The sequence below is a fragment of the Macaca nemestrina genome, chromosome 8, assembly GCF_043159975.1.
Source record: "Macaca nemestrina isolate mMacNem1 chromosome 8, mMacNem.hap1, whole genome shotgun sequence".
In the NCBI taxonomy this organism is placed as follows: Eukaryota; Metazoa; Chordata; class Mammalia; order Primates; family Cercopithecidae; genus Macaca; species Macaca nemestrina.
Window position 1 is genome coordinate 81,345,833 of NC_092132.1, and position 27,115 is coordinate 81,372,947.

The window sequence follows — 27,115 nt, forward strand, 5'->3', positions numbered from 1 at the left end:
ACAGCCCACAGAAGAATATTTGGTTTCTGTCGTTTCTTCGAACTCACTATCCTAATGGATCTTATTGGCATTTTGTCTTCCTTGGAGAGAACTTTAACAGTTTTCTGCCTCTCCCCAACCCCCAACAAATCAAGGCTTTTCAAAATAGCTGAAACATTGTAACGTGATGCCATGACAGTTCTGCAAAGAAAAACAAAATGTATTTTAATTCCATGAACTATTGGTTCAACAAATGGGCCAAATACTGTGCAAAATGCTATCTATGAATCAGTCTCTGCCCACAGCTGTTCACACTCTATTGAGAGAGAGAGAGTAGGATGCAGAGCAGCAGGCCTTATATTCAAGCCAGAAACCAATTGCTGAGAGACTCAAGAAGAGGGAGCAGTATTCCTTCTTGAAAGAGGATTGGTATTAGTGAACTCAAGTTTTTTAAAAAGGCACTTTTTCCAAGATTGGAATGTGTATAATCCCCAAGTTTACTTTGCTACAATAAGAACTCATTTCAATGAAAAGACATAAACAATTTCGTGTGTACGGCACACATTAAGATCCCATTATTACTTGGCAAAAGCTTAGTGGTATCCTAAAACATGTTGAATTCTTTTACATTGTGTGTTTCTAAATTCTGTGGTCTACATTTCCACAGAAATAAGTCTCTGAGCATGTTGTTCTTAGTAAATATAAAAAATGGTGGCATTTCTTAAAATACACTTTCTAACTTTTGGGAATGTGGAGAGAATGTGCTGAAAACACTCAAGACAAAATAGAAACTCAGAGATACCACACATTAAATTGGGCCTTTCCCCATGAGAAACATCTATTGCATTTCTTTATTAAAGATGACAGTTTTTCTTCAGAGCCATCTTTAACTCTCTGGGAACATTGGTATAGAATGGTTTGGGAGCATGTGATGTGGTAAAGACAGTTTAATGACAAAATATGGTGTTTCCAAAGAAACCCTTTATAGTCATTAGGTCGTGTTTCAGAAGAGGAGTGCTGTCACTTCAGAGCAAAATTCCTGTCTGTGCCAATGGTGTTGTCCTTATGGATTCAGAGAGCATTTTATGGTCTTTCTTCTTCCTGAAGAATAGAAAGGGTAATTTGACACAGGCACATTAATATGAATGGCTTGGAGTTATATGATTGAAGATTTTTTAATACTTGCACCAGTGTCAGCTTGTAGGGTACTATCAGTGCTCCAGGGGGCCAATGAGCCAAAGTACATATTTCTGTGACCAGAAAGACTAAGAGAAATTATTTTATTCTGGAGAAGTATAGGTAAAAGTAAAGAGGTGTTTTTCTGCACTCTCTGTATTAAGCATGCAATATTAGAAGCAGCCCTTTGAAAACCTTCTAGAAAAAAATTGGTTATGAGAGGCCATAACTACCTATCTACCTGTATAACTCTTTTGTAACACCAGAAATGTTTATGAACCAATTTTATCTTTTGAAGTTCGATGTTAGATTTTTTTTTTTTAAATTTAGGTTTTGGATATCTCTTTAAGAGTTTTGGATTTTGTGACACTTAAAATGAGATATTCATGTCAGGAAGATGTCCTGCTGTTCCAGGAGAGGGAGGGGGACACCATTAAAAAAAATCTTGATAATCAAGGCCACCTGTGATCCTGGGCGGCTTTCTGGAGCACAAAGGCACTGAGGAAAGCTGTTCTCCGAACCAAAGCAAATTTCTGTGATCCACAAGACACTTCAGCCTCTTCCCACTAAGAAAAAAAGAAAATCATGCTACAGGAGGATCAGCTGCTCTCTGTTCCTTCCTTAAAAAAAGTCGAGGTGGTTGCTATTTAACACAAAGCCCCGTGACCTTAATGCTGTCGCTGCTTTGAAACACTGAGCTATTTAATGATGCAAATTACAAACAGAGGGAAAACATCAGAAGAATCTGTCTGGAAATTAACTTGTTTGACTGAAAATTAGCTAGCTTAATCGAACTTGCAGGACTCAGATTTTCTCTGCAGAAGCCTGGCTTGGCGCTTTGGTCCATTTGCATTATCTCACCACTCAGTAGAAATATTGAAAATTAGAGACAGGAAAATCTATCTTCTATTTACGTAGTTGAAATAACCAAATGACCTCTTGGATTTTTAGTGAGGGCCTTAACAGTTTCCGAAGAAACATTACATTAAATACTTGTGAAAAGTCAACCCAGAATAATTAAGTTAAATTATTACCATATTTACCAGTTCCCAAATTGCTGAATTCAATTATTCTTTGATCCTAAAGAGCTAGGATGAATCATATATGTGTTGATATAGACTTTTATTGTGCTTTAGTTTGAGGACATTGTATGGTAGCAAAATGACCCAATTCATGCAGAGACAATTCTTGTAAACACTGAATCTAGTCGAAGACTTCAAAGACATACTTAAAACATAGGACTTCATTTGAGGCTTATGAATAATTCAGAAGGTCAAAAACTTGTGCCATGTAGAGGGAATGGAGTCAGATCATCAAGATCTATTTAAAACATTAGTTTTTAAATTAAGGGAAGGACTTAACTTTAAAAACATTTTTACTTTCTAAAAGCTATAAACAGGGTTGTGGATAATTTCTCTGGCTCATTATAGAAATATTTGTGCTTTCATATTTTTTAGATGGATGGAATGACTGTATTTGTTTGTATTTATAATACCAAAGTAGCAAAAGTACTAAACCATTTGCCAAGCAAATGTTCTGTGTTCAGCCTAGCAATCAAACAGCTCTGATAGAGAAAAACAACATATATAAGGAAATGATGACACCTAGTAGAATACATTCGTTAAGTTAAAAATTAATCTGTAAGTGGTAAGAGTATAATTATAAAATAGCTTCATCTTCTAAAAATATAATAATACAAATTTTAACTTGAGAAATGTGGTAGTTCGAAATATAGTTGGAAGCGGTATAACAGAACAGATTCAGTGGAGAGAAATTTACTGCTATACTTTGAGTATCATAATAAAATAATATTGATGGCTTTAGGCAGAATTCATCAAAAGGAAATGATAAATATTTTTTATCATTTTTCTATTTTGAAAAGTAAAATATGTCATTATTTGTTATTTATATACTTTAAATTTTAATGAAAAACTCTGGTAATGGTTTCTGAACTTTTCAGAAAGCTCAGAGTTCATAAATATGTCTAATTTAGTTATTGGGGACACATGGTAATTTCTAGCTTTTACAAGAAGGGTAACATATCTTTGCAACTGTTTTACAACGACTGAAAGGTTGATATGAAAACTTGGTCTTTGTTAATTTTTTACATAGAATGTTTTTTTAGTATGAAATTGCCAATAGTCTTTTACAGAATACCAGTATCTATAGACCAAGTGGCCCAAATATTTAATTGTGCTATTCTAGTCCTTCATAACTAGAGCAATGACAGTTCTATTTTTAAGCAATTTTTGCAAACTAAATGATAGATATCTTGGTTAGTATTCTGACAAGTGTTGAATGTAATTCATTGGCTATCACTGAATGCTCATGAAATAATATTTTACAAATTAATGTACAAATCTCATTTGCAAAAATAAAATGATGCTATCAATATCAGCAGTCTCTATTTAAACAACACTTAATATTTGAGTCATTGTTTACCTTTGGTGTCTTGCGATGGAGATGCAAAACAGCAATTGTCCTCAAAGAAAACAGACTAAAACTGTGTTATTAAGTTTCTGGAATTCTTTGATGTTCATAATCTAATGTTTGTTGATAGCATATATCAGTGGTTCCTGGATTCATTCTGTTAGGACTGTGATAAACATCCAATACAAAAAATCATTTAAAAAAGATAATTCATTATGTCACTGTGAAAATGTGTTCTAGAGATAATAAAATGTTTTCTCTGTCATTCGAGGTCAGTTTTCATAGTGCTACTCAAATTTGATGCTTGGTTCTAAACAGCTTTAATTTTATAATCTGAACAATTTTCTGAAATGTTTCACCTCTAGAAGGAAATTACCCAAGATTCCCCCTCTTCACCTCCCCCATTGCCTATCCATAGCTCTACCTCCCCAGTTTTCTGCATAGGTGAATACATTAGCACCTGGCTCATTGTTTAAACGTGTTGCTCTTTTCTAACTATTCTAATATATCAGTCTTAAGTTTTCTCATCCCTGGGGAATCCTTAGGCTGATAATACAGTGGTTATGCCAACAGAGAAACTCTAAAGCACAAAATCATTATCTTTACTGTATGAGGTATGATCAGCACTGTGAAATTCACATTGATTGTTTTACTTTTGTTATTACTCCATTTAGTTGGCCTTGATTTGTTTTCCACATTTAGTGAGGGAAGCACCTTCACCCATTACTTAAAAGTATTTAATATGCAAGATTTGCTTAGTGACTAAGCTAATTCTGAAGCCCAGCATGTTTACACAAAGAACTGGTTATAATAGGGTATATAAAAATATATATTGTTATATATGACTATATGTTACATATATGTTACATATATGACTGTTATAAAATACAATAAATATATATGATATATTTAGGAGGTATTAGTATATATATACACATGGATACATTTCTACCGTTCTGAGTGGCAAATAAATGTATTAGGTCATATCATTTGAAAAAATGTCTTCTGTGAATTAAAACTGCAAATGGTTTATGGGCAGAGTATACATTTAACAATGGGGGAAAAAATCTTTTCTTAAAAGACCATATTGGTGGTTAGCTTTTAACTTTCACTTTGATAGATTCTGAGCGAATCATCCCCAGAAGGTGGGAAGGGAAAGGGGGGTCAGGATGCCCTGCAGGCCTCACTGCTCTGTGTGAGGCAGCTGTCCTGTCTTCCTTTTTCAGGGAAGTGGTGCGGTTGAAGAGAAGCGGCTTCTCTGCAGCAGAAGCACATTCATCCTGATTCCAGACTGTGGACAGCTCCTCCGTGGAGGAATAGCTGATGACCGCATAGTTCCTCTTTCCCACCCCCATTCCCCATTGCCTTGCTCCATTCATAGCAATCTGAGCTCTGAATGTGGGCTGAGATGTCTGACATTCTGCAGCAGGAGTCTGTGGGAAGAAACAGCATTGGGTGCATGTGCAGGGTGGGAGGGCATGGGCAGACGGGAGTGAGCTGGGTGGCAGGGGACAGATGAGGTTTCTTTCTTCCCACTCCATCTCCCTGAATCTCAAGACTGAGAATAGAACCACCTATTTTTTAAAAAGCAAATTCTCTTTAAACATATTGCCTTCCTAGACCAGGTAGGGCTGTAGACTTGTATCATCAGACTTCATTCTTCATCACCTTAGGAGGGTTTCGTAGGCCAGGAGCCTTTAGCAGGGAGAAAAAAGCCACTTACCTCTTTTTCTTTTCCCTTTATAAAATTGTCATTTTTAGAAAGCTTCCACACATTTGCTTATTCTACACCACCAACAGATCATTCGTGCTTCTGGACTACTGTGGTCATTTCACAAAAGTAAATATTATTAGCAACAAGAATTGGAATTTGGAATTACTTTACTCACACTTAAAATGAATGCTTTCCTTTCTGCAAGAACAATGCAAGTTTGAGAGGCTTATATAAAATGTGTTACAGAATTAGAAAACTAAAGCATTACTCTGACCGGCATCCTCTTTATTTTAAAAACTAAGCATTTAAGTAGTAATTGGCAAAGAAAAGACTGCATATTGGACATGTTAGTCAAATAAATTGGGCATGTTAGTTAAATAAACTCTGTATATTCTAAACTTCTAACTTTTTTATCATGTGATTTCCTGAGTAATAAGTCTCACTTAGCATTTTCTCATTTTCTCAGTGTAGGCATCACTCAGACTTATTCAGTGGCAGTGAATACATGGAATGTACACTTACACCCTTCATAAAAAGATCTGATGCAAGGCACACAGCCAGAGAGAACTTCAAGGATTTGGCAAAGGCAAGGATATATCTTAACCTATCCCAAATTCTCATTTTGAACATGTAAAATTTCAGTCACTTAAAAAAATAAATTTAATTATGTGTAGTTCAGTACTTTCTTCACAGAACTGGTACTAGAAATAGTTTAAGAACAAACTGTTCTAGGTTTTATTTTTACTGGATCTGTAGGTAAGACTGCCAAAACTGTCACTTAAAAATGTTGTTTGCAACCAGATTTTGGAGTCCTCGTTTCTGGTTCAGAACTTTGAAATTAGCAGCCAAATGTTTGGATACTTGTTCAGTTGTGCAGATTAAAAAAAAAAAAAAAATCAGGTTGGGCCAAACCATTCCTATTTCTAAATGGAAGCAAAAAATGAAAATAAAAATTAATAAGAGAGAGGATGGGAGGGAGGGAGAAAGGCAGGAAGGAGCGGGGGAAAGCAACCTAATGGGAAAAGTTATAAACACTGTACTTTGACCTACTTTGGAAACTTTTCCTTTCTACCAAATTATATTTGCAAAGACAAAGTCAGCTTCCTCTCAGAGTAGCATGATTGTTCTTTCATGACACCTTAGTAATCCAGAAAGAAAAGATCTCTGGGGTCACCTTGACATTTCCTTCCACTGCAGGCTGAGTCCAGGCTCTGCCGGCTTGTGCCATGTGATGCATTACAGCAGGTTCAGATGTTAATGTAGTATCCATGATTAGAAGGGGAAAACACTGCTTTTACAAACTAGGTTTTGTTGCTGCCATTTCTGCATTATTCAGGCACAGGCACTAGGTCTATCTTCCCCTTATTCTCAGTGCCCTCCCTCTCCAAACAAAAGAAACGATACTCTAAACATTTTTTGTTCTTCTCTGGGTTGGTCTGGTTGAGCAAAGATCATCATGCTCTGATTTAGTGTTTTCAAATAAGTGTGCCCTCTGCTGCAGCACTCTATTGAGAGACAACACAGCCCAAGCGGGAGAGTTCAGCATGGCCACTAATAAAACACAAGTGAGGCTTTGTCAGGCCACGAGTGATTACTTGAACAAGTGCCAACGAAGAAACCAAACATTAGAGCTCAGCGCTTCAGACCCTCAAGACAAAGGGCCAATTGACTTTCCTCATTAGTTTTTGTGCCAAACATGTAAACACAGTTTCCTCTCTATCTTTGATACTCAAAACATGCCAGCTTGTTAACATCCTGGGTGGTACTGTGGTTTATGAGGCTATAAAGACTTTTATGTTGGGTTGGGTATTTTCTTTCTCCTCTTATTGCAAAAGATAGGCTTATCCTTTTTTTTTTTTTTTTATGAAAGGGGAGTCCTTAGGGCATTTTTCACTTACTAATAGGCCCCCTGATGCAAAGAAAAAATTCAAAAGTGTAAAACAGTGACAGAGAGGAAAGAGAGAAGAAAGAAGGAAGGAATGAAGGAAAGAAGGAAGGAAGGAAAGAAGGAAAGAAAGAAAGAAGGAAAGAAAGAAAGAAAGAAAGAAAGAAAGAAAGAAAGAAAGAAAGAGAAAGAAAGAGAGAGAGAGAAGGAAGGAAGGAAGGAAGGAAGGAAGGAAAGAGGGAAGGAGGAAGGAGAAAGAAGGAAAGAGATAAAGAATATACATGAAAAGGAAAAAACATACAGCTCTGATCCTCACTCATTTCAGATGAATATGTAGTGTAAAATGTCTGTTACAATCGTTTCTAAAGAAAGACCTGTAAATAAGTAATTGTGAGAATAACACTAGTGTATAAATGACTGATGCAAAAGAACCGGTATTGGTAGAAGAGTCACATTGGAGTTCCATCTTGGGGCGAATGACATTATGCCTTCTACCACTCTCTCTTGCAGTTAGAGTCTTAGATCAGTTTCTCAGTGGATTTCAGCTACTCCCTTTATTTCCTCTCTCTTCCTGTTCTCTGTCCCTTTTGGTTTTTCTTTTATATCTGTCCTTACCAATGCTTCATGCCCTCTTCCCTTCACTCCTGAGTTCTCAGTCCTGATGAGGTAGGTGTCTAAAAATGAGTTGTCATTTTCTTGGTTGCACAGAAACCCTTGGCCCAAATTTGTTTCCATAACTAGGCTAAGAGGAGAAAAGGAGTGTTGGCTCAGTGGTTATGTAGTCATAATTGTGAATCCTGGCTCCATGAATCAGCTGTATTGACTTCATTCTGAATTATTTTCACCTATGGAATCAGCCAACATGAAATGTAATCATGTGTAAAAATGTGGAGGGAATATTAGTTATTATAGACTCTATGGTTGACTAATCATATCTATCAATATTAAAATGCATGTATCTTGTGTTTCAGCAACTCCATTTCTAGGGATTTTTACACAGATATACTCACATAAACATATAAAGGCTGGTTTTTAAAAAATACTGTAGCATTGTTTGTAATAACAAAATATTAGAGGAAAAAAACCCTAAATGACCTTCAGTAGAGGACTGGTTATATAAGTCATGGTACATCCATACAATGGAAAAATGATACATCTGTCAAAAACAATATTGCTGTTTTGTATGCATTGAAATAAAATCATCCTCAATTTATTTTTCTATATGAAAAAGCAAGGTGTAGAACAATGTATCTAATAAACTAACATTTGCTTAAAAATATATCTATCTCTATATATAATATATATAAACACACATCTGCATCAATATGTGAATATATTTATAGAGTATCCCTGGAAAAATACAGATAATTGATAAGAGAGGTTGCCCCAGGGTAGGGGAACTAGACATTCAGGGTCAGATCAGAGATGGAGACTTATATCTCACTGTATCATTTTTTTGTACTTCTGAATGTCTTATGACAATGTATTCCTTAGCCTAATAAAATAAAATGCTTATTGTTAAAGCATGCCATAGAAGTAACACAAACATTCACTATTAGCTATTAATGGCATAATATGAGTTATTTTGCCCTTAATAAAAACTAGCTAGTATAAATCCCTATGAGCCTGGCATTGAATATTTATATATTTTATCATGGAAGAAGGAGGGCTTTGGGACCAAAAAAAGCAAAATTTCTAACAAGAGAGAACAAATCTTGAGGGCACAGCAAAGGGCATACCTGAAGGCAGTATGAGGACTCTGGGGCTCTGATAAATTAGATACTAAGACAATGACCAAGGGAGGGAGGGAGAATCCCTGAAGACAGAGATGAAATCTCTGAAGCCAAAATAAATTCAAAGACAGTTTAATATGGTGCTATTCTGGGCCAGGAAATCTTTAAAAATATTTAAATGTTCTATGAGGTAAAAGGGGTGATAGGAGCATCTCTAAGCTTTACAGTAAGTTTAGCATCACGGAAGGTGCATTAGCTCTTTTGGCCACGAGGGTGTCATTTAGAATAGTGTTCTATCATTGCAGCCAATGGCCTAGAAACAAATTATTTCAAAGTAATGACATCCCAGCGGCCTGGAAGAGTTAATGTGCCTCCTAAGTGACTAACTTACCATTAGGGAGTTATTTACCCTCTGGGGAAGATAGAATTTGTTCTCACAAAAGCAGAGTAGTTTCGTGGATAACATGGAGAAGTAGACACAGTAGAGCCTTGCTCTATTTTGAGTCATTTGCAGATTTGTTCTGCTATCTTGGTCAACCACTTTACATCTCTTTGTTCTAGCATAGCTGTGAATTAGGGCCACTGTCCTTTAGTTAACTCAAGTCTCAGGTATGATATATGGATTTCTAAAATAGTACCACCAAAGGACTTGGAGGAGATCACACTTTAATATAGGGATGGCAACCTATTATAGAGCCCAAAGCCATGTACTGTGTACTGAAAGTCACATGATCACATTTTAGTCCTCAGAGTACTATTAACTAGTTGACCCCAGATAAGTTTCTTAATTTCTCTAGGCCTAGGTGTACTTATTTGTGAAATGAGAAGATAAGACTTGATGATCTCTAACACATGTTCCAACTCTAACACTCATAGATTGTAGTCAAATACCTGAGAAATGGTCAAATGAGAAAGTTTAAAACATCCACAATGAAATCTTACTATTTTTGTTTTATCCCAAGCTCCACTATGATTACTTGAGCAATAACATATACTAAGAATGTAAAATTTAGAGAATGTGTTTTGGAGTAAGAAGACAAATATAAAAGAAAAAAAAAAGATCGTTTGACATTTTTTTCTCTCTTTTGAAAAATGGAGCATATACTCATGAAAAAAGCAAAAGAAAAGTTAGAGGGAAAACATATTCAACAGCACAAATGCTATAAATAATCCATAGCCATATTAAAAAACATACAAAAATCACATGCAGTTAAACCAGGAAGACTTCTAGAAGATGTAAAAAAGGGGAAAATTTATGTTAGCAGAGTAAAATAAAAGAAGATATTATAGTGGAGGAATAATTAAGGTGCAACAGCAAGAATTAAAGAAATATACATAATATTAACTGAATAGTAGGCAAATTGGCAATATTATAGTAAAAATTTTGCCTACAAATTAAGATATTAGAATGAGGAAGTTAAAATGTTATATATGCAAAATGTGATTCATAAAAAAGCTTACCCATGATTATTGAGAGAAAACTTGTATGAAAATATGAACAATTTAAGCTTCATAAATGTTTAGAACAGAATCATGACATCATGGAAACACAGTTTGAGGAAACTTACTCCAAAATAAAATTGTCAAGGCTGAAAATAAATATAGGGAGATCGTTAAACATAAACACATATTGATTGCTATGATTAATAATATTCTAAGATGTCACATTGCTTTTTCTTCTGCCTATCTGGAATATATTTAAAAATAAGAACCCACAAAGTATTTTCGATGAAACTAAAAGAGGAGAAATTTTATTGTTCCAAATACTCCACAACTTTATAGATTTTAGAATCTAGCCAATCACTAAGTAAGTTAATGATAAGCATTAAAATATTTAGGAATAGAGTTTAGAGGAATTCATTCACCATTTTCTCCTCTAATTAAGGATTAGATTGGATTGTTAAAAAAATCATAACATTTTATTGTGTGTGTTACATTTTATGTATTGGGATGAACACCTTTGAAGACATTATTGTCAGATGAGTGTTTGTCTGAAACATTTGTTTCAGCTTCTTAGTAAGCCTATTACAGATGGAAAAAATACAAGTAAGTTTGAAAATATATCTAAATAACAAAATTTCTTATTCAATATCTTGTTAGTAGCAGACTTCGCAGAACACCACAGTGCAGACAGCTCAGACACAATGCTGTAATTCATAATAGTCCTCTTGCTTTAAAATAATTATTCTATATAAATCGGAATCTTGGGATTTAAATATTGCAACTCAAGTTTGTTGTATAGTTGAATGGATTAAATATATACTAATGCACACACTAACACACAGAGTAGTACAAGTTAGTGAACAAGTGATCTCTGGGGAAGCAAAACAGATGTTACAACACTTGTACATAAAGCATATGGATTTTACTCATATTTTGCCCTACAGGCCTTTGCTCAGATTCTGCTTATTTTGATGACATACATTATAATAATTAGTCTGTCGATATTGATGTATTTCTGTCAACTCCCCAGAATGGTTAGAGTAAAAGTTATCAGGAGAAAGTACCTGCTATTGGCAGACACACTCCTGACAGAGATTCTTGAAGGCTGTCACACAGAACAGAGGAAAAGACTATAAAACTACAGAAGTACAGACACAAGAACTTGAATGGACGCATGCTAGAACCAAAGAGTGAAGGAGTAAACATATCTGTAGAATTCACCAGCACTTTGGGACATGATAACATGAACCGTGATGGTTGTGTACAGCAATTGATAGAAATAATAACAAGCCTAAATCACAAAGAGCAAAACGAATTATGTAAAGTACACGTTAATGACTAACAAATAGTTGAAACCAAAAGAATGCTGCACTTAAAGGGGTAAAATTCAGTTATCCAGAAAATTCAGCTGTAGGGAAAAGCTTATTCTCTTAGGTTATCAAGACATTTTTCATTTTCTTTCAGAAAGATTGTTCTTTGAAAGCATCATTTGTGATATATGAACAAAAGCTCTGCGGCTTGAGCTTGGATCTTAGTTTTACTATGTAATGCATGACAAGTTTATGTATTTAGTTTCAGACTTTCTCAGATGTAAATGGTAAGAGTAATAACAACAGTTAACTAATGATGATTTTTTAAAATCACATTTATGTTGCAGCCTCTGGGCTAAGGCTTTTATACATCAATACTCACAACCACTCTATGAAGTAGGAATCTATTAATATCACTCACAGATTATAAGTGATGAAGCTGAAGAAATAGAAAGAGAGAGATCTTGTAGCTTGTCTAAAGTCACACAGATATACAGTTGTAGAGCCAGGACTCAAATCCAGGGATTTTGGCACCAATGTTTTTGCTTTTAATTACTAGTCTAATATGTAAATAAGAAATACTTATAAAAATAAAAATCCTGAGCATAAATTAGTTTCCAATTAGCTTCTGCAGACCTTCCATTCTCTTTCCACAGAAACTACCAAAACAGAGAAAAATAATTTTCTTTTTCTACTAACTGATCATATATTGATGTTAGTGGCTGTCTCTCTGCTATGTCTCACAAAGCTATGCTATGGCTCTGAGTTGATTACTTGTACCACGCAACATGGATTCATCTTGTGATTGCCATGTGCAAGGCACCCAAGATGTAGAGATGTCTTATATGCTCTGGCCTTTCAATTGCATGTAGACTGGGGATTGTACAGCACTATTCAGAACTATTCAGTGTCCCAGTCAACACTCTGCCTTCATAGATAGAAAAGGAATTTTGTCCATAGACTTTTGTATGTGTATATGTGTGTGTGTATGTGTGTTTCTGATAGAATGAATACCCATTAACATGAACATACAGCTTCAGATCTCATTTTGACCATGACTTTCAAATATGTTCCAGACTTTTTGCTCTATAGATGAACCACATATGAGCTGTGAGGGTGCATTATTGTAGAATAAGAAACTTCCCTGAAAAAAATCTTAGGGAAAAAACTCGTGGAAAGACAGTTAAAATAAAAAAGACAAATACAATTAGCTTTCGGTAGTGCCTTGGAGAGTTAGGGGGTAGAATAGAATACAGAGAGGAGAGTTATCAATAATCTGATTCTGGAAATTGGTATAATTCACTTAGTGTAGTTTTCCTAGAGTTCTTGATGGTTTCTCACGTTTTCTTTATGAGAAAGCATTTCTTAGGATCATATACCCAAGTGATTGTGAAAGAAACAAACAAAAACAAAGATATAACATTGAGAATCATATGTAAAAATCTGTCTCCTAAAATAAAAGCTATCTGTTTTAAATATATTTATATCTCATATACATGAATATATATGCATATATATTCAAAAATAAATATATACATATATGATTATAAAAGAAATTTGAACATTTGGAAAGGAAAGGAGAGAGAAAAGAAGAATGAGTCACTTCTAATTTTAGCATCCTAATGAACAAACCTTAGCAATATGTATATATTTTCTTGTAAGCTTTATTCTAAATATATATGTTTTACAAAGTTACAGGCATACTATACATACAATTTTGTGTCCTGCTCTATTAATAGTTTTTATACATTTTAACTATTTCATACTTAAAAATATATTTTAACCTTTGTATAATATAGTTTGTAATATATTTTAACCTTTGTATAATATAGTTTGTTTTGTTTATTCATTTATTCCTTTTTAAAAATTGAGTGACAAAAACATGGTACTATACTAAGAATGTGAAAATGAATAAAACATGGTTCTTGACCTCAAATACTTTATAGATTTTTTGGGGAAGAAAATAGGCATATACCAAGAAAGTACAATAGAATTTTATAGATACTGTCCTGGTCTGGGCTGCTAAAACAAAAATATCATAGACTATGTGGCTTATAAACAACAGAAAATTACTTTTCCCAGTCCAAGAGGCTGAAAGTCCAAAATCATGGTGCCAGCACGATCCAATTCTGTTGAAGGCCCTCTATGGAGATGAGGACTGCTGTCTCCTTGTTGTGTGCTCACATGGTATAAAGAAGGTTACCTATGTTTCTTGAGTACCTATGATAAGGACTCTAAATCCATTACTGAGTGCTTACCTTTATGACCCAGTTACCTACTAGAGCCCTCACATTCTAATACCATCGCATTGGGGCTAGGATTTTAACATACGTCTTTGCAGGGCACCCAAACATTTAGTCCATACCAGGTGCTTGGTAGATTTATGTAGGGAGTAGTTTGGAAAGCCAAAAAAGGAAATGGTCAATCCCCTTTTGGGGAAAGGGTCCTAAAATGCTTCATGAAGAAAAAATTATTTTGAAGCATGGCTACAAGTTCTTGAGGTTGAAATGCTGGGGGAAGCAAGAGAAGTTGAAATTTCAGGCAAACGGAAAGCAGAGACAAGCAGACTGGGCACATGGGATGTGCAAGGCACTGCAAACAGCTCCTTCTCACAGAAGCTCCTGGCATGAGAGAGGTATAGACTGTATATCATCAGAAGCATAAAAAAGAGGTCTTAAAAAAATCATGGGAAGAATCAAAGCTAGCAAAATTTCCTTTGTATTTGAATTAGATTGCCCTGGTACAATAGTGATATGTAGTCAAAAAGAGGCACAACTAATGTTACATATGTTTTCTAAATATTTGTGACAAAATTGGATCCATATTGTATAATGATCTTTAATCCTATTGATTTAACTACTTATTTTCTGGCACCAATTCATGGTTTTGAAGATATTAATACATGGCAGGGAAAGTCAGCCCCGAAAATACCTTATTTACTTTATCGCTCCAGAAATGTGTAAACTATATATCCCATTTAAAAGTCTCTGAGTGGCCAATTTATCTTTTATTAAGAAATTATTTTTTTACGTAAGAATAAAGCATGTATACCATAAAACGATGAAAATCCACAGGGTATAAGTGGAAAGTAAAGCTTCAATTCCTACACCTCCAAAGTTCCTGCTACAGTCCCCATCCTCACTCTGTCATTTTAGTGTATTTAGTTTCTCTGGTGGCCACCAGCAACATTCTAAATAATATTATTTCAACTCTGTGTATTACTTTTTCCATTTTAAAGCATATCTACTCTTTCAATACACTGAAACCACCCTCACAATTCATTAGTTACATAGTTTTTTCTAAATCATTTTATTTATGATGCTGCATAATATGTTTAAATCTTTCTGTTTCTTAAGCCAAAGTTATTACATAAATATTACTCTTCATAGAACAAAGCAACTGCTGGACTTATGCAGAAGAAATTTAATTCCATGTTTTATCTTTGTTGCTTGAAAAATAATGTGTTTCAAGCATTAAATTCAAGTGTAAGCATTTTCTTACTGGCCACCAATTGTTCATTATTCCTCCACATGTTCACCTACTTTGTATTTTCATTATGATTTTATTGAACAACTTTTCCCCCCCTGGTATTTCTAAATTCCTTTTTTTCTTTTTAGTCAAAAAAACATATCTGTACCTTCTTCACCATCTCATGGAGATCTTCCAGTTTTTTCTTCATACAATATTATAAATGAAATTAATTTTTTGTTTGAAAATATTATTTGTATGAAGACTGACTTCCTACTCTAATTCAGATCAATTGATTTTCAATTCTGTTTTATAGACTGATGTTCTGGAAGTTGTTTTCACACTAAAATAGTTCCTTTTTTTTCATGGAGACCACATTTTTGGCTTTTTAATAATTTTTCATTTATATATTTTATTTTTATTGTTTTATACATGAGGTTTCAGTATGTGGCCCAGACTGGCCTCAAACTCCTAGGCTCAGGTAATCCTCCTGCCCCAGCCACCTGAGTCATTCTCTTTTTTGGATTTATTTATATTTTTTCTTTGTACTCTAACTTGTTTTGCAGGAGTACATCCTCAAGAAGTTTTTGTTTTATCTGTGCTTTTTCAGAATGAGTAGATGAAGGGAGTTGGACAGTTGGTAGATTATATAAAATCAAATTTTATATTCACAATCATTTTATTTTTCAACTTTGAAAACATTGCTTCATGGTCTTCCCTCATGTACTGGTTTCTATTTTCTTGTATATTTTAATGAGAGTGTCATGCTAACCCAATGATTACTGCTTTTCTTTTGCCTTCTGAAAACTCAAAATCTTTTGTCTTTGGTGTTCTGACATTTCACAAGGGCATGTCTAGATTCATCTCTTTTTAAAGTCATCTTATTGAATTACTGATAGATCATTTGATATTAAAGTTCAAGTCTTTCTTTGGCTCTGTGAAATATTGTCCAAAGTATTTTTCCCTGTTATTTTTCCCTATTATTTCTTAGTGGAGAAGGTAGAAGTACACATTGTAGATACAGATTAAGTTCAAATCCCATATCCATTACTTTTATGATATAAGAATTTAGGCAGGTTACTTAACGTTTCTTTAGAATAGTTTTCTTATTTGTAAAATGGGTATGTCATATACTTAAGTCATAGGGTTTTTATGATGATTAAATAAGGGAAAATATATACAGTACCTAGAACAGTGACTTACATTTAAGCCCAGCATAGTATATAGACTGCATAGCAAATGCATAGCCTTTTATATAATTGTAACCTATAGATTCTTTCTGAAATTTCTCTTATTATTACATATTGCCACTCCAGATTGATAGTTTATCTTACATTTCTATCATATTTTCCAATTTTTGTCTTTTTAAATACTCCAACAGTGATAAAATTAGACAAGAATGCTGGATCCAATCTAAAGATTTGGGGGGCTGAACATATTTTAAAATTTTATTTAATTGCAAACAGTTAAACAGGCAATTTCCCATTAAAACATGTATTACTGACTCCTCTTGAAAACTAACAGCCTCTTTTAACCCTGAACGACTTGCAGAGCCACACAGAATGGTGAAGTTGAGTTTGAGGTCTTGTGTACTTTCCTGGGGCATGTCCACTTGCAGGTTTCATGTGTGTACAGCAAGAGCAGAATGTTTCTTGACCATGCAAATGTGGGCTTTATTTTAAAATATCGAAACTCACATTCAGTTTAGCTCTTCCTAGGCAGTGTTTTCCATTTATTTTAAAATATAGATCTTAAGTGTAAACCCTGCTACAGCCAGTTTGAATTTCAGAGGATGGGAAGAGAGACATGCTCCGCGCTTGCCTTTGGTCCTTTCCATCACCTGGAGTGCTGTCTCCTACTAGAGGTCTGTTAGTCCAGAGGCTTTTAAAATAACCTGCCCTTTCCCTTGTTTTGAAGATTTTGTTTTGTTTTAAGAGCTTCTATTATTTTTGTTGTTTGATGCTCATTCTTTTTTAAGTGGGAAGCAATCCATCCCAATGTCATGCTTATCCTGGGCCCATTGTCTGTTCATTTGAGTGCTTACTAAATCTCCTTTTCATAATGCCAGCTGGAGGGCAGGTTGATATATTCTGCTCCTAGACCAATTTCCAGCATCAGTAACCATTTGTCCTGTGGCTTCCATAACGCCAAGGTATAAATTTCTCCTATGCCTATTGCCTGGATCTCTTACTCTGATACAATAGAGTTTATGAAAAACCACCATTCCTAGAATGCCCTAGCGCCTGGACTCCTCCTGTTGCGACTCCACAGCCGGCAACTAACTGATCTAGGATGACACCTCTCAACATTCAACCCTTCTCTGCCCAATGCTCTCTGCCCTCTTATTTTGTAGGAATTACAGTCTCCAAATTGATGTGGCAAGAAAATTGCTAAAAGAGAAAGAGAACAAACAATACAATGATCTCCTCAAAAAGCATTAGAGGGATGGTTGCTCAGGTTTCATTACTACAAAAGTGGGTGTGGAGATGTGAGAAGTAAGGGCAGGTCAGAAAAAGATAGGAGATTTTATTATCTTCCTTTAAGCTGGCAGGTTTATTTGGGGTGGTTGGGTACAAGATTTTAAATAAGTATCAACTTCTTTTCAAAAATTACATAGATATATAACTCATGGTTAATAAAAATCTCTGATCTTGTCCAGCAGTTGACTTCCAGTAGTTTTGGTCTCTATTTCCCCTTTTTTTGGTTTTGTTTGTTGCCCATATTCTAGTAAGAAGGAAGAGACTGAACTAAGTGTCCATTTTTAACACATATCTGTTGAAATCTGTTGTAAACACTGTAAGGAGTTTTGTATATAACCAATAGCTTTCTTAAGGTAATTTATGAAGTATCTGTTTCACAATGTCTACAAAGAAATAATGAATAGATTTAATTATATTAATTTAAGAGATCAAATTATTTTACTTTTTGTGGAGTTTTTTCATGTTTCCAGTTATCTTTATTTTTTGGTACATTGACTGGTCATGTCCTTTGAGCTAAAGTTTTGTGTATTTTTTATCAATTTAAATAGCCTTTTACAAAATAAAAATATCAACTTTTTCCCATCCTTCTTGCTGTATGTGTTTTTTTAAAGTCTGTTTCATAACCTTTGCTATAGTGGAAGTTGTTCATATTTATATGTGAATTTTTCTGTACAATGTAGTGGTTGAGTACAGAGTTTGGAATCAACAGTGATGAATATGAACTCTGAACCTTGGACTAATCACTTAACCTTTCTTAATATTTTCATCTGATTTGTAAAATAGAAACAATAATATTATTTTCATCATGAGGGATGTGGATATTAAATGTGGTAATGATATGGACAGGAGACAGAGGCAGAAAAGGGCAGGGTCCTTGGCGAAGCCCCAACCTCAAGCCTGGACCCAAGGCCCAAAGTAAGAACATGCATTCCTAATTTCTTGCCCTAATGTTGCCTTTTCCAAAACCACCTTGGCCTGCCACACCCCCCATCCTGTACCCATAAAAACCCCAGACTCCATTGGCAAAGGAGCAGCAGAAAAGGAGAGAAGAGAAGAAGCATCTGAACATTGAGAGGAGAAGCAGCAGCTGGACATTGGAGACTACAGTTGGAGAGGAGTTCAGCCAGAGATAGTTGGAGAGGAATTTGGTCAGACAGCCGAACTCCAGGGAAATACCACCTTCTCGCTCCATCCCCTTCCCAGTCCCCCTTCCCACTGGGAGTCACTTTTATCAGCAATAAAATCCTCCGCATTCACCACCCTCCAATTTGTTTGTGTGACCTCATTCTTCCTGGACGCTGGACAAAGACCCAGGTGTGGGCGCGAAATGCTGTTACACTGACCCTTCACTTAGCTGTTTAGTACTTTCGCTGTCCAGAGATGGCAAAGCTAAAAGACTGCACTGTAGCACACACCTTCTGGGGCTCCACGGTGTCGTGGGCAACCCTAGATGCAGCTACCACAGGCCCGCACAGAATTCTGCTTCTGCCAGTTGCCCAGAAGTATTCATCCTGATCTCTTCACCTGCTCTCCTTCATGCTCCCCCTTCCGCAAGGGGTTGAGAGCTGTGAAATGAGTAAGCAAGCCATCACTTTACAAGTCCCTCCAAGGGGTCCAGGGAACTACTCCATTTCATTAAGACATGGAAGTTCATAGGACTAAACCTGACACACAGTAAACACCAATACATATCAATCTTTGTCAATATTGTTTTTTTACTTCTTAATTTTTTGAGTTTTAGTTGTGAATAAACTTTGTAGCAGTTTTTTTGTTTGTTTTTGTTTGTTTGTTTTTGGGACAGAGTTTCACTCTTGTTGCCCAGGCTGGAGGGCAGTGGTGCAATCTCGGTTCACTGCAACCTCTCCCTCCCCAGTTCAAGCAATTCTCCTGCCTCAGCCTCCAGAGTAGCTGGGATTACAGGTGCCCACCACCACGCCCCACTAATCTTTTGTATTTTTAGTAGAGACCGGGTTTTGCTATGTTGGCCAAGCTGGTCTCAAACTCCTGACCTCAGGTGATACACCCACTTCGGCCTCCCAAAGTGTTGAAATTACAGGCGTTAGCCACTGTGCCTGGCCTGCAGCAGTTTTATGAGTATCCTAGTGCTTCCTTTAATTTTTTCTGTGACACGATTTTTTTAATGTAACTATTTAATACATATGGGACTTATTTTGGTATACCGAATGAATTCAGGATCTTAGATATCACCCCCCTGTATTCTAAGTACTTTTAAAACACTTTATTGAATACTATTTCTTCCATATTAATATGTTAATTTCATTAGATACCCAATTCTTAAAAAACACAGTGACACCTGTGACATTAATTATTCTGAGCTGTTAAAGTGTCTATTCATACCTCAGGGTGAAAATATTTTAATTATGGTAGCTTTATAATTTGTTTGATTATTTAATGATACCAATTCCATTCAAATCCACTCACAAATACAAAGGCCTGGATTCTAGGCCTAATCTAAAGTGTCTTTTAGCTGAATGGAATGGAATAAAGAATGATTAATTCAAGAAGCCTCATTTTCAAGAATTCAAAGAGCCTCAAAATTCAAGAAGAAAGGAAAAGCAGCGAATAGAAAAGAAAAGAAAAGAAAAGAAAAGAAAAAAAGATAGGCTATTCAACTTTTTCATCAACCTATAGGGTTAGATGGAGGAAAGCAGGAACATAGGTAAGAAAGAGAGAGAAGCCATGAGGCTAAGAATTAGAGATTTATCCAGGATGAATTACAAGAGCAAAGAGAACAGCATAGGCTACTTTTTGTAGCTCTTAAAATAGGAGAATGGAAAGTAGTTAAAAATGTCAACAAGATCTGACATTAACTTTCGACCATGTTGCCTTTTTTTAAGTTTATTTTTCCTTATACTTGTTCATTTTTCCAATTGAATATAATCATCCCAGCTTTGCCACTTATTAGCTTAATTGATTTCTCAGTCACTTAACCTCTCTAACTCTGTTCTCATTTGCAAAACAGGGGTAGTAAAGTCTGCCTGTAGGGAACCTTAGGTATGAAAACACAAAACCTGGCCTGTGGTTATTAAAAGAAAAACAAGCAACTTTCAACATGGTAGTTTACCTTTTCACTTTTATTATTTACTTTTTGTAACTATATAGATAAATGAGCCTGGATCTGAAATCAAATGATATGAATAACATGTGGAAAGTGGATAAATAGGAATGCTTTTTCTCTCTAAATCCTTTATCTCTGAGATTGTAATTTCCTGTTATCTCCTATGCCCATTGTTATTGCCAATCTACATTGCAGGTAGCAGTGGCCAAATTCAGACCCACTCTACTGCTAGTCATTGGTAACTCTTCATTGCTTGCTAGCACTTGGAATACTCTTCCAAGCCCTCTTGCAAGGGCTAGCAAGAAATGTTACACATGCTTGGATTTGCTAATGAATAATTGACTTGGAGCCTTTTGGTAAAGATCTTTCAGGAATGCCAAAACAGTAAAACTGAGCCAAAGAAACAATTAAAGTTGCCTGAGTCAGCAATCCTAGATCCTAGTCACTCCATCCTCAGGGAATTCACTTTTGAGTTCCCTCTCTTGGCTTTTTTCTATGGGTCAGAGGCCAGGCTACCCACTTCCCCTCAGTGTGGCGAGAAGAGGCACACTCTGAGAACCTAGCTAGTCTAATGGTTATGGCATCCTACTTTTAACAGCATCATTTTCTTTTAAAATAACCAAAGAGTAATCTTAACTTTGCTTTCCACAAAGCTATAAGAAGAAAAACCTGCCTGCATAATTTATAGGGGAAGGAATAGATCAATGGGCCTGTGAACAGCTGCATGACACCACAGTGTTAGTGTGATGAGACACTGTATGTGCAGTGCTGGTTAGTCTTATTGATGATGATGGCATGTAGTTACTGAATATAACTTGGAAGGCAAAATTTTATTGAAATCTACTATATTGGTCACAGTGAATGAACACTAAACTTTTGGTGAGTCCTGGCCAGTGGGAAAATTGATCTGCAAAGCACAGGTTTGGCTACAGAGTTCATTATTATAACTTCTGGGTCTACTTCTGATCATGTTCTTTTCAGTGAAATTACAAGTGCTTTGATAGAGGATACATGCCAAATCTCCTCTCTTCTCTGTTTAGAAAACAATGCTGCAAAGCATATTTTATAAATAGATTAAAATGATTACCAATATGCAACAAATGCTGCTCTTCATGTGTTCACAATTTTTTCTAATACAGGCTTAGTTAGAACTGTGCCAGATCAACACACCAAATGTTTTCCCAACTGCTGACAGGAATAATGCTGTTTCATTCTGGATGACTTAGTGTGGAGTTCTAGGCCTAACTTCACCTTTTAAAGTAATATTTCAGGGGCCCTGTGATTATATTTTCTGATCCAAGAGCCATTGAATATGAGCTGGTGAAAATTTGTATAAATTAGAAAATAAAATGATAATGTTTCATTGATGTGGACTGACCAAAACTTTATTGCCATTTTTGCTTTTGTCTAAGCTTTCCCATGTGTAATGTGAAGAATATAATGCTATTCATAAGTTCAATGAAGTGTTTAACAGATTAGCTAGTTTATTATTGGTGATAAATGAGGAATAATTGTATAATCTTGAAAAAAATGACATTAAGCAAACATGGGGAATATATAATCAAAATGCCCTAAACAAGTTCACAAAGAATACTGAAAATCTATTGATGTAATTGTTGATTAAACTGATGATGTTGTTAAAGTATGTTCATGCACACTGAGGACTGAATCATTGAGCCATGGTGTGAGATGTATGCATTTTTTTTGGCAGTAAGTTTTATATCATCAAACACTGGCATTTTGTTGAAAGCCTACTTTTTTTCTATGAAGGGTGCACTGTAAACTGATGTCCTTATATAGCAAAGGCTGCTTTTCAAACTATTGAGCTCTAATAGAAAAAGCATCCAGGTATGTTGTTTATGGAATTTTTTAAAGATTGTATAGTTTTTAAAATACATGTGCACTTTTGGCTACAAGATACTTCCTTATAACGCCTTTATGAAAAATTATTTGAAATCAAACACTGTAATATTTATTGAGTACCTACTATATGACACTCAGTGTGTTACATGCTTTTACTTATCTGATTTGATCTGAATGAACAATAGGAAATGTTTACAAGTAAAAAGATATGGACGAATGTGTCTAATTGTGCCTTTTCAAGATGCAATGGGGCAGTAATATATGTGAGTTCTGAACTAATCAATCACTTTAGAACACAAGGCGAATTTTGATTAGTCCCATGCTCAGAGACCTCTTTCAAATTTTGCAAGCTTTACTATATCCTGGAATTCCAAATATCATGCTGTTTTTCCTACCTTTGTTCTTCTGCACTGATAGTTTTTAAAATGAAAGCCTTAATCTGTATTATATAGGATCACTAATTTCTGCATTTTACACTTGAGCAACAGCACTCTGATTATCTGCTGCAATGAAAAGTAAGCAGCCCTGCTTTTGCAGACTTAATTACCTACTGCAGGGCCTTTCTTCTCCGGTTACCACAAACAGTCTGAAAATGGGGTCAAAAGCATGATTAGAAACCAAATTAGCCACTGAATCCAGAAAACAAACACGGAAACAGATCCAATAAGTCATTCTGATACTGAAATCAGTCTCTATCACACCTGGGTTTATCCAGAGTGTCTCTTAATTCCATGTTCCCTACAAGAACAAAGCCACAGAGGAAAGACTCTCTAATGATTTGTATATCTGAAAAAATAAAATCAACTTACTAATAGAAGTAAGGTATCAGTGTTATGGGGGTGGGGGTCAGAATCAGTCTAGATAACAGTACCAGGGTCTTTTAAATAATTGACTTGTAGGTTATATACTTGCAAGAAAAAATGCTCTCATAGTTTTTAAAAATAAATCTTCAGATTTTAGCTTAAAATGGCAGAAAATAGGTAAGTTGCTGGTTTATAAACAAGGTTTATAATAATTAAAATATTAGTATTAGTCTTGTTTTTTTACATAGCTGTTCTTTATTTGAGAATTTCATTATATACCATTTTATGGATGCTTTCTAAATCCCTGTCAGTTAATATGACAAATTTCATGCATTTAGTACTTTTTCTTAATCACACACAGGTTCTGGGCACAACACTGAAGTGTCAAGAGAATTTGAAGGCATTTTCTAGCTACATGTAAAAGAAGGTATCACATGGATTAAGTCTTCCTTTTCAGGAACTTCAGTAAACAGTAATAGAATTTTATACCAGAAATGAAATGCTGATCGATTTATATTAACAGGAATAATAGTGTTTACTCACAATACTGATAAGAGCAGTAACATGATGATCTAATTCAAAAGATTGTGGGGCAAGACAACTACTGTTTAAAAATATGTGTAAAAGGCAATAGGGAAATAAAATGATAAAATATTTAAGGAACATACAGAGAAATGAGTCAATAAAAAGCAGTTATAAGAGATCATTCAGTTCCATTTGGAATTTGCTTACTTGAATATATTGCACACAATTAAATGCAACTAGTCACAGTAGCTAAAGCTTAAAATATCAAATTCAATTCCACTTTATTTATAGGATGAATGTTCAGAAAAGAGATTGTTTAACAAGATTTACCGTCAGTAAACAGTCTTGACTAAATCATCTGTCTATATTTAAAAATCATTGTTATATATTTTAGGTGGCTACATTTCTGTAACGTATAATCCCCACAGTCACTTTAGCTCTAGAATACTTATCTGTAAATCACCATGTCCATTGCAAAAATTAAGGAAGTACATAGGTTTCTTTAGGACAGCTATTCCTTCTCTAGATTTCTTTCCATTTTATTTGTGTCTTATCTAAACTCTTTAATCCAGTCATAACCAGAGAAGAAAAAGCTTAAACTCTATAATGAACATAACCAGATCTCCATAACTACAGTAAGGAAGGGTTGGAGCAGTTATATAGTGAATATATGTGAAGCATATGGAAGAGACAGGATTAGTTAGATCACAATCTTTTCCTTTAATCAAAATTCTTTCTTTTTTTCGGAGGGGGCAATAGTGTGTATAGGGTTAGAGGAAGATTCTTTTGGTTTGAATTGTCCAATAATTTGATGAATGCTTCTATATTGTGACTGCAGCCTTAACTAAAGTGAAGACTGAAAGCTCCCTGAATTAGTTTTGAAACAACCTTAGAGATGGACTACTATTTTCAAACTCTGCAGAGGATATCAGGAAAATGTAATGTCCATGTATTATTGAACTGAGGATATTTTCAAGGAGAAAATGATCTCATTGTTATTAGCTCATTTTTCTAGAGCTATTTTCTCTCATCAAAGGACCATTGTCCAGTGAGTATAATTTTGGAGCAGAAGAGCCTTGCTGCCTATTCACACTGAGCACATCTCTGTTACCTGCCTATTCGTATCTTGAGGAATTGTGACACAAAATTCAACAAGTTGATCAATATTTATTTTTTGCTGAGGCAATTTGTGTGTGGAGTATATAAAAGATCTCAAAGACCTCAAAAACTTTAAAAGATTACAACCCTCATAACATAAAATATATTCAGTAAAAGTGAGTTGTGAAACCTTAGAATATATGCTTTAGAATCTTGTCCTTTCCTCATATGGGGCATGAGGCCTTACACAAATGAGACATTTTTGAGACTCAGTCTTTTTTCCTATAAAGTGAAGATAGAATTATCCAATTCAAAGAGATTTTGTGGAGATTAGAAATACTGCATTTTTTGCACCTAGCATATAATATGTGCCAAGAATATGGTTGCTAATTATGATTATAATGAATTCCTCTCATCAATCCTGTATATCAGCACATTATATATAATACACATGCATGTGTTCTAGCAACTGTCTATAAGGTGGTTTAGAAGACAAAGATACAGGCAGAAAACAAATAGAAATTGTAGAAACCTTAACAAGTGGTGCTAAGGAAGTGAGATGATTATTTGGAAACATAATTGAAAAGCAGGATTTAGTAGAAAATATAAAGAAAGAACTGAAGAGACTCAGTGGTAGTTTGTACATAGGTACAAAGAAAATTGAAATACATAACATTCAGTATATAACTATGTGAAATTTCAATGTTTGACAATAAACCAAAGATTACCAGGCATACAAAGAAAGGATAAAATATAGCCCATAATGCAGAAGATAAATCGTCAGTAGAAATCTCTGTGGAACTGACACACTTGTTATAATTAGACAGCTCTACATATTATCCAGACTAAAAAATAAATTGCACTTCTAACTAAAGCTAGAAAAAAGAAACAAGATTTAAAAAATAATATTATGTAAAGTATCACCAATATTTTAAATACATAGGAATAGGAATAAATGTACTAAAAGATTGCCACATAGAAAATTCAAAACATTAAGGAACACCTAAATTAGCAGAGGAGTATACTATGTATTATATACATAAATTGAAGGAAATAATATTGTAAAGATGAACATTTTCCCCAAATTGATTCATAGATTGAATGTATTCTCAACCAAAAATCTATTTTTATGGAATCTGACTAATTCTAAAATTAATAGAGAATATCAAAGGCCAAGCTCAATTGACTTATTTGTGATGAAGATGAACAAAGTGGGATAACTTGCTTTACCATTGATATGGTTTGGCTCTGTGTCCCCACCCAAATCGCATCTTGAATTGTATTCTCATAATTCCCACATGTTGTGGGAGGGAAACGGTGGGAGATAATTTGAATCATGGGGACAGTTGCCCCCATACTGTTCTCATGGTAGTGAATCAGTCTTACAAGATAGATGGTTTTATCAGGGGTTTCCGTTTTTGCACCCTCCTCATTTTCTCTTGCTGCTGCCATGTAAGAAGTGCCTTTCACAAGCTGGGTGCAGTGGCTCACATCTGTAATACCAGTACTTTGGGAGGTCGAGGTAGGTGGATCACCTGAGGTCAGGAGTTTGGGACCAGCCGGACCAACACAAAGAAACCCCATCTCTACTAAAAATACAAAAAAATTAGCTGGGCATGGTAGTGAGTGCCTGTAATCCCAGCTACTTGGGAGGCTGATGCAGGAGAATTGCTTGAACCCAGGAGGTGGAGGTTGCAGTGAGCTGAGATTAAGCCATTGCACTCCAGCTTGGGCATAAAAGAGCAAGATTCAAAAAAAAAAAAAAAAAAAAAAAAAAGAAGAAGAAGAAGTGCCTTTAGCTTCCTGCCATGATTTTCTGAGACCTTGATAACCATGAGGAACTGTAAGTCCAATTAAACATCTTTTTCTTCCCAGTCTTGGGTATGTCTTTATCAGCAGTGTAAAAACGACTAATAAGCCATATATCAAGAGTTACTCAAAAGTACAGTTATTAAATGATTGGATTGTGCACAGTTACGATATGCAGCACTAAAAGATAATACAAAGATAAAAATAAGAGACGAGGCATGGTGGCTTATGCATGTATTCCCAGCACTTTGAGAGCCAAAGCAGGTGGATTGCCTTAGCTCAGGAGTTTATGACCAGCCTGGGCAACACGTTGAAACCGT

The 27,115-nt window shown here is 35.1% G+C and overlaps 2 long non-coding RNA genes across 4 annotated transcripts; one reads left to right on the forward strand and one right to left on the reverse strand.

Annotated features, from left to right (window-relative positions):
• Window positions 1–800: 800 nt before the first annotated feature.
• On the reverse strand, window positions 801–13,895 carry LOC105482206 (uncharacterized). Of its 3 annotated transcripts, XR_987445.2 has the most exons (7): window positions 13,744–13,895; window positions 11,425–11,465; window positions 10,486–10,506; window positions 5,309–5,406; window positions 3,598–3,751; window positions 1,618–1,721; window positions 801–1,080 (listed from the first exon to the last, which is right to left on the reverse strand). It is a non-coding gene; the product is annotated as an uncharacterized lncRNA (long non-coding RNA). The 3 variants fall into 3 exon arrangements; XR_987442.2 differs by lacking the exon at window positions 11,425–11,465 and having other exon boundaries at window positions 10,379–10,506; XR_987444.2 differs by lacking the exons at window positions 1,618–1,721; window positions 11,425–11,465 and having other exon boundaries at window positions 10,379–10,506.
• Window positions 13,896–13,996: 101 nt separating this feature from the next.
• Window positions 13,997–18,885, forward strand: LOC105482205 (uncharacterized). The gene is made up of 2 exons (XR_987441.2): window positions 13,997–14,305; window positions 18,632–18,885. It is a non-coding gene; the product is annotated as an uncharacterized lncRNA (long non-coding RNA).
• Window positions 18,886–27,115: the final 8,230 nt, after the last annotated feature.